The 9,838-nt window shown below is 37.4% G+C and overlaps 1 long non-coding RNA gene across 1 annotated transcript; it reads right to left on the reverse strand.

Moving 5' to 3' along the window:
• Positions 1–2,614: 2,614 nt before the first annotated feature.
• On the reverse strand, positions 2,615–9,534 carry LOC111392715. The gene is made up of 3 exons (XR_002702313.1): positions 9,207–9,534; positions 3,250–3,416; positions 2,615–3,077 (listed from the first exon to the last, which is right to left on the reverse strand). It is a non-coding gene; the product is annotated as an uncharacterized LOC111392715 (long non-coding RNA).
• Between the last annotated feature and the right edge of the window lie 304 nt (positions 9,535–9,838).

The raw sequence follows: 9,838 nt of genomic DNA on the forward strand, positions 1-9,838 counted from the left end.
TTTGCAAGGTCAACAATTTGATGTAGTCTATTGAAATACTCACCAAATCACGAGAAGAAAACACGCTTGGAACAAGAAAAGATTGGGAATATGAGTGGAAGCTAATCAAACAACAATGAGAAGACGATGAGAAGTGGTAGGACAGTCCTGCCATCTCAGCTGAGAGGAACGTTTGGAGGAGAAGAAATCGAAGGCCAAAAATGGTAGCCAGGCTAACTCAAAAGGTAGTTGACATGATGACCAATTTGCAACGTATTAATGATGAAGATGATATAATGAAACAGTTCTTGATGCACCAAGGCCATGCAATTCCGAGATGATGTAGGCAGGAGAATAGCCGAGGACTCGTAAAGAAGCAGCCCACCTCTCATAACTACCCCTCAACAGTCGTTACCAAGAATACTTGTCCATATAGAGGAGCATTCTCGTTTATATAATGACTTTGCTCGGCATCATTTGAACTCGAAAGATTCACAGAGGAAGAAATGAGTGTTGACTGGTGAGTAATCACATCAATTTTCAGTAAACAGTGACAGTATCAATTAACATATAACTATGGTAAATAGAGTAACATCAAAGGATCCTAACAATCCTAGGGTTGATAAGAATTGTAAACTTTATACAACATGTTATTTGCTAATAGGTTCATGGAGAGAAAGGTAAAAGGCAACAGTAACAGCACTCACAAAAGAAGATGTGACCATGGATCCCAAAAATTTCAGATCCGCAAAAGATTCAATTATCAAGTCCGGAATCAATCTATAAAAGAAGAGCCTTGGCCGATGGAAGGCATCCCCCAACCTTCAGTTTTCTCTTTCATTTGGTAATCTTACAACCACTGCTGAAGATTCAACTGTAAGTCTGAGACATGTGTTCTACGATTAATTCTACGTTTTAATGTTTTTATGTACAAATGTTGAAGAAAATCTTTGGTTTAGACAGGGCTTCGTCCTCCCCAGAAGCATTCTCCCGTGTCAGTAAAAATGAAGTATACGAAACACATAGCTTCAGCCTTAAATCTAGAAGGGATATAAAAACTCTCGAAAAAACAGTTTCTCTTAAAGTGGAAGATAAGGCCCTTAGACTACTCGATCGTGATGTTGTAGCCAAGTTGAAGGATAAATATAAATACATTCACATAGGGCTAGTTCAGATTGCATTATATCCCTTAACCAGGCTAGGTTTAAACACCTCTATTCTGGTAGCTTTAAGAGACTGCCGGCATCTTAATTTTAATAACTCACTAAAGGGTCTTGTAGAGACTAGTTTATGTGAAGGACCAGTTTATTTTAACTGTTATCCAAATATTTCTGTTTTCCTTACAGATCCAGGCATTTTAGACGCTTTAATTTTAAACATCGAATCAAAAGGGTACGATATGGTGGCCTCAAGTAGACATATAGCCATAACCTATAGAGTTTGCTACAAGGTCATGAATACCATTAATCCTAAAGCCAAAAGAGTTAGTAAAAGAGGGACTTCCACTGTGATTGAAACCAATTCAAAATCTAATGTTACTCAAGTTAGGGCCATTTCTTGGAAGGATATTAGCCTCCCAGAAAAATGGACCCAACGAGGAGTAGCAGAACCGTCTCAGGAAGTTGAACGCACAAATCAAACCCATGAAGGAGGCGTTGATCACTTACTTGATGGTTTGAAAGCTCGATGGAATATTTCAGAATGACTGATTCATGAAATCCATGAAAGTGCCTTTTAATGAAGGTCACCAAGACAATCCGAAAGGAAAATTTACAAAGAAAGAATTCAAAAATTCTTCAAGCAATGTCAAATATTCTTGACGAAACTGAAGATCAATCAACGAAATCAACTATGAATTCCTCAAAAGGAAAAGAAAAGGTCTCTTGAATAGAGCAAGATGATGATATAGGTTACGAGGGTTATACTCCAACAAATGAAGAGTACTTAGGGATGACATTCCTTTATGAAGATTCCCTGGACAAAGAAAATAAACAACCACCTTTTCAGAGAAACAGATGGCTTTTCAAAAAGGCCTTAAAGGCAACAGTAACCACACTCACTAAAGAAGACGTGACTGTGGATTTCAACAATTTCAAATTTGCAACTAATTCTATTGGGAACTTATTTGAAGTTCGGAATCCATCTGCAAAATGAGGGGCCTTAGCTGGTTGAAGGCATTTCAAAATTCAGATTTTCTTTACATTTTGTAATTTTATTACTCTGTAGTTTTACCGCTACTGCTGTCTGCTGAAGATCCAAAGTCATTCTGGATTTCGGTAAGTCTTATTTAGACTTCTATTGTATGTTGTATGTTTAACTCTACTGTTTAATATTTTAAATCTATGTAAAATAATGTTGAGCTAGTATAAAGTTTCTGTTTTGCGTTTAACTAACTACTATTTCGTAGCACTTGGACAATTTTCGTCTTCTCTTTCCTCTCACAGGATCTGATCCATAAAACTACATGAAAATGCTCGTTTTGTTTTTTTTGACATAATCACGTTTTCTCAAATATTGCAGATATACAGGCTTTCATAACAGGAGAACAGAAATTCATTCTTCCCAGTTAAAAATGAAAAAGAGACTATCACTAGACTCAAATGTCTTGAAATGGATTTCGATTGGAAAACAAGCATTGATAAAAATGGATTATCTCATAAAATAAATAGGAAATTTAATGCTCTTTAATATTTAGGAAAAAAGGGTATAACTTCCAATAAAGACATTAGGCTTGTTTGTTAAGGTGGACCCTGTAGCATTACTTTCGATCATGACCAATACTATATACCCAACATAAGAAATGGTTTTTTGCCCATAGTGAGAAGTTTTATTCTGTCCACTATGAGAGAACTGTAAGTACGGTTTTCATATTTGGACAGAACTGTAAATAAGAATAGAACCGTAAGTAAGGTTGTTCTGCCACATCAGCAAGTGAACAGTCTTATTTTGTCCACAGTGGACAGAATGTGGACAGGAGAACAATTTCGTACCAAACATTCCTGAAGGATAAGATTATAAGCTGCAGTTTTTAGTCACCTTGCCACTGGTTGATGTCTTCATTATCACAGAGAGATTAACAGCAATGTTAACTCATTCACCTGCACAGGTACCCAACAAGGTAAAGAGTCAGTCATTCGAAGGGATTTTCTTTGAAATCACATAACCTGAGGGTCACTAACAAGTAACTTCAAGTCTTGTGAGCAAAATTCAATAATCACATTTTTACACCATATCAATAAGCAATAGAGGATCAGCTAAGAAATCCAATACATCATTGAGAGAGTAAAAATTGGATCTGAGGCAAACGAACAGATGAAAGACTTTCTGGAAGTTGTATTACAGAGTTGCACCTCTACTCCCACGTCATCAGCCTCTCCAATCATTTTTTCATCGCAGAGACGTTGCTCACAGCCTCTCCCGTTGTTTATAGGAACCATCTACCATGAACAACAATGATACAAGTGAAAATTAAAGCCTAGAAAGCCAGGTGGGAGAATGTTATAGACACTTCGGAAAATAAAACAGATAATTATAATATAGGGTTGTCTGTGGTTGACAGATGGAAATACTAAAATCAAAAGGGAAAGAATAGATGCACTCAAAAATTCTCAAAACCAGATGAACAAATAAGATGCTGGTTCAAAGTCAGTATCTGGAACTTTACCTTCTACAGCAAAAGCAACTTTAAGCTCGGTTTTTGCATCAGGTCCATGATCACACCCAAAACATGTTAAATAAATTGGTCATCAAACATATAGAGGGAGAGAGAAGGCGAAAAACAAGAATATAGAAGTTGTTTCAGGGAAGAAAGAAAAAAAAAAGAAAAGAAAAGGAGATTAAGTTACGATGAAGAATGTCATTATAAGGCATATAAGGGAATCATGCGTGGATCCCGCTCCAACTTGAACAAAGCATGTCTAGCCTGAAATCATGTCCAATAATCTGCCATTTAATTTTATAATAAGAGTAGCTTCTATTTTTGTATTCTATACACTGTAACAGCAGCATAGATTTAGCCTTACCATGTATGTATTTCCTAAACCAGCTCCTCAATCACCTTGTATATAACACGGAATCTCTATTAATAAAATGTGTGGGAAATTCTTCATTGAAATCACAGAATATGTGTTCCTTCACAATCTGTTCTTTCATATGGTACCAGAGCCATCGATCTCCAACGAGCCATCGATCCAAGTCACCACCATGTCTTCCTCTTTTGATCAAACTTCAAACTTTAACCTCAATACCCAACCTCCTTTTGGAGCAAATAAATCCCTGATTGCCCTCAATATTACTGCCCAAGTCAATGAAAAATTAACTCCCTCCACCTTTCCCCAATGGCATGCTCAATTTGAAACACTCCTTATTGGTTATGATTTACTCGACTATGTCGAAGGCACCCTTCGGTGCTCCTCTTCCGCTGGTACCTCCACTAATGAGCTGCGCAAGACCCGCCGGGTTCGACGGGATAAATTTATCCTGAGTGCTATTCTAGCATCCACATCTCCTTCAATCACCCCACTCATTGCTATGGCAAAGACCTCTCATGAAGTTTGGAAAAAGTTAAAAACTCTGTATGCTAACCGATCAAGAATTCATGCTATGTAGTTAAAGGAGGAACTCACCTTAATCCAACGTGGAAATCGATCGACCACAAAATATCTCCATGCTGTGAAGGCCTTGGCCGATGAATTAGCCATTATTGATCATTCAATTTCCGATGATGGCCTAACCCTTTATGTATTAAACAATTTAGGTCCAGATTTTTGGAAGATTACTGCTCTTATTCGAGCCCGAGAATCATCATTGGCCTTTGAGGATTTGCACGACCTTTTGGTTGGACACGAGGCATATTTACGGCATCTGTAAGCTACAACACAGAATCTGGTGGTTTCTGCAAATTATACGATGATGAAGCAGCCTGCACAAGGGAGAGTCACCCATGTTCTTTCAAGCAAAATAGTCCTCAACGTGGGCCTTAAAGCTCTAGCAAAAGTCGAAACTCAAATGGAGCCCAGGGTGATGGACGTCGCTACAACAATTCTAGTCGGCCCAACAATTACAATCGGCGTTACCAGCCCAATGTCAAATTTGTGACCAATTGGGCCACATTGCCAAGTCCTCAATTCCATTTACAGAATGTCTCCATAAATTGTGCTACAACATCTGCTGGAAAGCATAAAAATTGGTTACTTGTTTCGGCCGCTTTTCATAATATCACGAGTGATCTTTCCAATCTATCTATTCACTCCGAATATGGTGGAACTGACGAAGTAATTCTCGGTGATGGTTCATGTTTGGCAGTCCCACACATTGGTTCCTTGGCTTTGCACTCTCCTCACTGAACCTTTACATTGCGTGATACTCCTTGTGTTCCAAATCTTTACAAAAATTTAATTTCTGTTCATCACTTACCAAATAAAATAATGTCTTTGTTGAATTTCACTCTTTTCATTTTCTTGTGAAGGACAAGATCACGGGGTCAATCCTGCTAAGAGGAGTATGTAACAATGGCATCTACACCTTTCCGGAATCAACGTTGACATCAAAAAAGGTTGCTAATGTACATGAACGAACTTCTTTTGATGGATGACACAAGTGTCTTGGGCATCCTTCTACTAAAATTGTTCATCATCTTGTCAAAAAAATTTCTCTTCCTATTTCATCGAACAAAAACTTGTCTTCATTATGTAGTTCATGTTCTATTAATAAAGCACATCAACAATCCTTCCATGCCACTAGTCTTCAAAGTCATGAGCCACTTGAACTTATTTACACGGATGTGTGGGGTCCTGCTAGTTATACTGGAATTGATGGATCACGATATTACCTTATTTTTCTTGATCATTATACAAAATATATATGGTTTTATCCAATGGTCACTAAATCCAGTATTTCTAATATTTTCCCACATTTCAAAAAGGTTGTTGAAACCCGCTTTCAAAAACCTATCAAAATACTATACTTCGACAATGGTGGTGAGTTCATCGTTTTAAAATCATATCTATCACTCTAAGGCATAACTCACTACACCACTGCTCCACACACCCCACAACAAAATGGTGTCTCAGAACGTCATCTAGTTGAAACGGGTCTTACACTTCTTTATGATGCAAATCTTAATTTGTCATATTGGCCTTATGCTTTTCAAACAGCGTCTTACTCCATAAACAGACAACCCACTAGTCTTCTCCGAGGAAAATCACCTTTCGAAGTCCTTTTTGGTCAAACACCCAATTACTTGAAATTAAAAAATTTTGGTTGTATCTGCTATCCTCTCACATGGTCTTATAACTCAAATAGAATGCAGCCTATGTCCAAAGTCTACAGTTTTCTCGGTTATTCACCAACTCAAAATGCATACAAATGTTTTGAACCTCAAACAAAGAAATTCTTCATCTCATGACACGTGTTATTTGATGAAAATCAACATCACTCCAGTCTGTCCCACCCTGAGCCTTCCATGACAACCCTGAACACTCAAGAATCTCACAAATTTCTTTCCCTCTTTTTTGATGCTTAGCAAGCTATCGTGCCTCCATCAATGTCGTTTGGTGAGCCACCCTCATCGCCACCTCCAGAAGGGTCTCCTGCCATTGTTACGCTCTCTTTAGGTCAATTTCATAATCTCACAAATCCCATTTTTCCATACCCAACCGAACCAAATAATCCTTCCCAACGCACTCATAACATGACCACAAGATCAATGAACCAAAATTTCAAGCCTAAACAAATCCACACTGTGTCCAAACATCCTCTTCCCCAGACCATTGAAGCAACGAGTCTGAGTCAAGCCATTTCTTAACCTCATTGGTGTGAGGCCATGTCCAATGAGGTCACCGCTCTAATTAAACGTGGGACCTGGGACCTAGTTTTACCACCTTCAAATTGTAAACCCATGGGTTGTAAGTGGGTATTCAGAGTGAAAAGGAAAGCTGATGGGTCAGTTAACAGATTCAAAGACCGTCTAGTTGCTAAAGGCTATAATCAATGACTTGGTGTTGATTATAAAGAAACCTTTAGCCCTGTACTTAAACTAGCAACTATCAGAGTTGTTCTATTTATTACAGTTATGAATGGATGGGATTTGAGGCAAATGGATGTCAACAATGCCTTTCTAAATGGTGAATTAACTGAGACTGTGTTTTTGACAAATCTCCAGGGTTTAAAGATTTGTCCAAACCTAATCATGTTTATTGATTAAAAAAGGCCATCTATGAGCTTAAACAAGCGCCACGGGCTTGGTACACAGCACTAAAAATGCCATTCTTCAGTTGGGTTTTTACAATTCTAAAGTAGATCCCTCTCTCTTCATTTACAACCAAGGTTTTAATCTCTGTTATTTTCTACTTTATGTTGATGATCTTGTCATTACTAGAAACAATTTCACACTTGTAGCCACCATTATTAAACAGCTGGGTGACGTGTTCTCTCTCAAGGATATGGGTTCTTTTCATTTTTTCTTGGGAATTGAAGTAATTCCTACCCAAGCAGGATTATTCCTCTCACAACATAAATATGTTCGTGAACTTTTAGCCCACACAAGTATGAGTTGTGCAAAAGATGTCTCAACACCTCTCTCTACCACTCAATCCCTTCAATTAGTTGATGGCATTGCTACTGTGGACAGTTCTGAGTTCAATAGAATTATTGGCAGCCTTCAATACCTCTCCTTGACGAGTCCATACATCTCATTTGCAGTCAACAAACTCTCTCAATTTATGCACAAGTCGACTACAAATCACTGGATAGCAACTAAGAGACTCCTCCTCTACTTAAAACAAACCATTTTCTATGGTATTCAAATCAACAAAGTTGGCTCCCCGGTATTATGAACTTATTCCGATGCCGATTGGGTTGGAAATGTGGATGACCGCACATCAACCTTTGCTTATATCAATTTTTTGGAATCTAACCCCATTTCTTGGAGCTCAAAGAAGCAAATAGCCGTAGCGCGATCCTCAATAGAGGTTGAATACCGAGCTCTAGGAAATGCAGCTTCCAAGATAATGTGGCTATCCACTCTTTTAAAAAAAAACTCGCATTTCCAGTCAAAGAATCTCCTTAACTATTGTGTGACAATCTCGGAGCTACACATCTCAGTTTTAACCTGGTCGATCATTCATGCATGAAACACATTCAAACTGATCTTCACTTTGTGCATGACTTAGTGCAAAAATGAAGCATCCAAGTTAGACATGTACATATTCACAACCAACTTGATGATCTGTTGACAAAGTCGTTGTCAAAACAGCGCACAGAATTGCTATGCAAAAAGATTGGTCTTGTCGATGGAAGCTCAATCTTGTAGGGGCGTATAAGGGAATCGTGCGTGGATCCTGCTCCAACCAAAGCAGAGCATGTCTAGCTTGAAATCATGTCCAATAATCTGCCATTTAATTTTATAATTATAGCAGCCTCTATGTTTATATTCTATTGTTGTCGATTTTATCCCGCAAGCGAACGGATCGTAACAAGTAGTAAAGTGGACCTTTTGAGTCCGGATTATCGTTCCCACGAGGACTATACTTTTAATGCGCAATTTATTATTTCTAACTTCTATTTGACGAAAATAAACAAAAAAAAATGATTAAATGTGATTTTTATTCTAAATACTTAAAAATGCGATTGGATGCAACGAAAAGTGATTGAGAATTCAAACAATAAATGGACGTTAGGGCGGAACAATTTCACCTATTGGTCACCTTTACTTCATAAATCAAGATTCATAAAACCTAAGGTAGTGTTCGGTCGAATTCTTCTATTGTATTCAACTTACCCTTCTCGAGTTCTCGTTGAGCCTATTTAATTAGTTCAATTCCATATCTCTATGCAAATTAAATTTAATTAAACGAAATACTGGTTGTAAGAATTCACACACGACCGCAGCAATCAATATAACTATCTCTACACGTTATATCAATTTACCGAATTTTAACATGTGGTCTAAACAAATAATCCTCATTTCTACGCAATCATTGTTCACAAATCATCTAATTAGTGATCAAGTAATTAAATGCATTAAGAACAACATTAAAATCAACACATAAAATATAAAAGTACTAGAATCTCAATTACATGAAATAAAGGATTCCAAAAGATTACATTGTTCGCCCTAAAATCAAATTTAACTACTCATAATAATGGAAGAAAAACGAGAAATTATGGAAGACGTCACCGAGAATTGGCGGAACATTAATAATTTTCGAAGTAAATCTGCTGTTTACCGTTTTTCTATCCAGTCGTCCATTGCCTTGCTGCTACCAATTCAATCTCTTAACAGCTGCAATAATTGACTTTGGAGAGAACCCAAGCTACTGCCAATTAATTCCTCAAACAATCGGTTGAATTTCTGTGTGTTTTCATATTAATTTCAACACCCAGCAGGCATGTAATTATTCTTCTCAAAGTTGCTGCCTCCAATTAATTGTAATCCCAGCTGGAGTCTCCTCAATTCTGCCTACCAAGCTGCCGTCTATTTGTGTGTGTAAGAATATATAATGATAATGGCTGCCCTTTTTTTATTTCTCTCCTCCAGCCTGCCGCAGAAATTGACCCTCCTTCCCTCTAGGTTTGTACGTGTATATATATATATATATATAAAACAACCTAGCCACCAAGTTTGACTCATACTCAAAAACTTTAATATTATATTACTCATCAAGTCCTCGATCTTTTCATACAATAAATTTCAGTCCTTGAAACATTTTATTCTTGCAACCCATGTATTCTTTGGTTCAATACAAGTCCTTCACTTTCTAAATTATTCAATTTGACCTCCAAACATTTGAATCTTCGATTCATGGTCCGAATCAACTATTGAATTTTTACAACTTGGTCCCCAACTTTTGAATTTCAC

This window comes from Olea europaea, chromosome 1 (genome assembly GCF_002742605.1).
Source record: "Olea europaea var. sylvestris chromosome 1, O_europaea_v1, whole genome shotgun sequence".
NCBI classification, from domain to species: Eukaryota; Viridiplantae; Streptophyta; class Magnoliopsida; order Lamiales; family Oleaceae; genus Olea; species Olea europaea.